At 32.5% G+C, this 3,354-nt stretch overlaps 1 non-coding gene across 1 annotated transcript; it reads left to right on the forward strand.

Moving 5' to 3' along the window:
* Positions 1 to 2,875: 2,875 nt before the first annotated feature.
* Trnal-uag lies at positions 2,876 to 2,955 on the forward strand. Its single transcript has one exon. It is a non-coding gene; the product is annotated as a tRNA-Leu (tRNA).
* The last annotated feature ends 399 nt before the right edge of the window (positions 2,956 to 3,354 follow it).

Consider the following 3,354-nt stretch of genomic DNA (forward strand, 5'->3'; position numbering starts at 1 on the left):
ACTACTATGTTACGATGCAATACGTACGTCTCGACAGCAAATGTTATTTTGTAGGTATTAATACCGTACAGGTATTAGAAATATGAAATTATTTTAACTCGACCGATCAATCAGAAACGTGGTTAAAATAAGGTTAAATTGAATTCATGGGTTAATTTCATTTAGCAAACTTAGCAATTTAAGAATAATATCCAGCCGCGTTGTTCTGCAAGTTGAAAAAGGACAGAACTGATTTAACCGACCCTTATTTTATTTTCACTATGTCCTGCACGTTTCGCACATGCTCAGAGCTTCTTGTCCGAAAACTCGAAATTTTAGTGCCGTCAGTCGCCGGTCAGCCAGTTGCAGCGCTACCTGCGTAACGCGGTAACAAGGACGCCCATATGATTGCCACCTCTCTTATTTTACTTACTCTATGATGTCAAGCACAACGTCAACAGACAATTGACAATTGATTTGTTTGGGTACCAACCAGTGCCAACATAACAAATAAGTTTGCATCGTGATTTGACAACACCGCAGACGTTTATGCAGCATATTACGCTTTAATTATTTTATATATTATATTCCATTAGAAAAAAAAAGCAAAATTACACAATCGTGTTTTCTCAATAATAATAAATTTTTCTAGTTCGCCAATTACTGAAAATAATAATTTTTGAATAATCTTATAAAAACAATTTTCCATATTTATTAAAATGTATAAAGGGTAATTCAAAATTAGTGGCATTTCTTTTAAGGCGTAGTAGCGACGAGAACAAAATAAAAAAAAAAGTTTTTTCGAAAATTTCCAGAAGATATTAACAGTTGAAAATCGAATATCAACTTTGTTATTAAGTATTATTTTGAAAAAGTCCCTAAACATATGTTGGATTGGTAGCTTATTGAATAGGAATTATCGATATATAACGTAACCGCTAAAATAATAGTGTTCCAGACGTGAAACCTGGAACCGCAGTTACACTTTGTCAATTTAATCGGTTGTTTTTGGAACCGGCTTATAAATCCGAAAAAGTGGCTTTCGTACAGAAATTCTTTAGACATTTTCACAGATCTATAAATTTTGTATCTTGTAAGGTCCAAACATTTTGCCTTTCTAATTTTAACACGTGTCTCTTCCATCAGTGGTACAAAAGCATATAAAAGATTTGTTGCCTGAATCAAACTAAAGCTATAAATGATCAGGACAACATAGCAGATTTACTAAAAATCTTAAGTAGATTAAAATACTTATCTTAAAAATTAAATACTGAAAACTCGCTTTTTTGCAATTTTGACGGTTACTTTGAGGTTATGTCACAAAGTGTTAAATACAAGTTTTAGATGTTTTGTTACCTATATACAACTCTGTCATTGAAGGTTTTCCGCTAGGTCGCAACGTTTTGCCGCAAATCGGCGAAAACCGTTTTCAACCCTTCAGCTGCATCCGCATTTCACAATTTGAACTGTTTTTGTTTTTAAATTTTATTGTTTATTATTATTTAAAGTTGGAACCTCAACATTTTCTGCATGGTCCTTGCCTGATAATTTTTTTTACTACATATTATGTCAAAAATAATATAAAAAAATCAAAAAAGAATAAAACTCGTATCGGCACTATCCTATCGCGGTTGTGCGTCGGGCTCCGCGTTGCGATAGGTCTGGACGCGACATTAGATAAGCAGATATTATTACTGATCAGTGGCGTAGCGAGCTTAACCATCGCCTGGGGCACAGTATCTTTTCAGCGCTTAAAACCATATAATATATGTAAAATATACTCGCAAATTAATAAATAAATAAAGTTATAGTCCCAAGCTAGGCTTTAAATGTGAGACAAAAAATGTAGTTAAGGAAACAAACTTTTTACAATTTTTCTCAAAGTCGTTGCCAATATTATCTCTGTTTAATAAATTTTCAGCGTCTAGCAGCAATCCAAATTTGAAATTAAGGTCACTGAATCGTGTAAATAAATCCTGTCTTCTTCCATCATTTCTTATTGGAGACAATCAAGAACGGTTCTAATAACGCAATAAATTTCACTTTCTGCGGAAAGACCAGCATCTCTAGTCTCAAGCCAATTCTCCGGACATTTTGTGGCGTCTTCTTACACGTATTTTTGTATCAATATCCCATTTTCCACAAATATACTTTCCTTTTTCTATTGCCTCTTCACAAATTTTGTCTCGAACTTCGGCTAGTTTTTAATTTAAGGCATTTTTTAATAGCTCCCCTCACAACGTTGAACGTGAGAAAAAGAGATATATGTTTTCAATTATTCTAAAACATTTCACAACAATTGGATCTTGTTTAGCTGCAGTAACTCCTACTAAATTCAATAAAATATTATCACCATTCACAAATAATGCTTTATGATTTTTTCCATTATTCTTTGTTGAACGCCAGATGTGTGACCTGCCATCACGGTAGTATTATCGTAACATAGTGATCTTCAGTTTTTTAATGAAATTTCATCGGAATCTAATTTCTCTAAAATTATTCGATCGAGGCTGCATCTTTAGCATTTAGCATGTACATATTTCAATAAAACTCGCTTAAAGTTTATTTTAGATTAGACTAACACTAAATTTAAATCATATTTTTTCGAAATCAATTACATATGTATAATAAAAATAAAAATTATCTAACAATTTTTGTTTTGCGACAAATTGACGCCCATTTACGAGTAGCGCTTTACCGACCCCTCGCTACGCCACAGTTACTGATGAGACAATAACAGTGAGCAAAGTTTCATGTATATGTAATAAAAACGACTATCAATTGGTCTTCGAGCGAGAGTCAAAAATTCGTTTTAAAATCTTATATAATTACAAGTATTTCAGACGTTTTATTAATGTTATTCGCTTAAATACTATATATCTGCGTCAAAGTTCAAGGCAGCGTGGCCGAGCGGTCTAAGGCGCTGGTTTTAGGCACCAGTCCGAAAGGGCGTGGGTTCGAATCCCACCGCTGTCATCTTTTTGTTGGAGATTTATTTTGTCCATAACAAAACGAAATAAATCGGGAAACCTTAAATAAAATTTCATTTTGATATCAATTTGTTTCTTACATAAATTTTTTTGAATTTACATAAATTGTGGTTTCATTCATAAGAATTTTCAAAAGGGTTTTACTGGGATATACAGTGCGCGACACTTGATTACTCCCACCTAATAATTTTGACTAGTTTTCACTAATGCAAAAAATTTTCTTTGGTAAGCTTCATCAAACATTAGATTTAAGATTTTAACAATATTTATTTAATAATTTGTTTTACACTTTCGTATTCTACAATTGATTTTTGATGACTTAATTACTCTCATATTTTGGAATGAGCCTAGAACACAACATTTAAACCTAATACTCATTTTAATA

This window comes from Dendroctonus ponderosae, unplaced genomic scaffold (assembly GCF_020466585.1).
Source record: "Dendroctonus ponderosae isolate FM_Combo_2020 unplaced genomic scaffold, Dpon_F_20191213v2 Dpon_F_20191213_1, whole genome shotgun sequence".
Taxonomy (NCBI): Eukaryota; Metazoa; Arthropoda; class Insecta; order Coleoptera; family Curculionidae; genus Dendroctonus; species Dendroctonus ponderosae.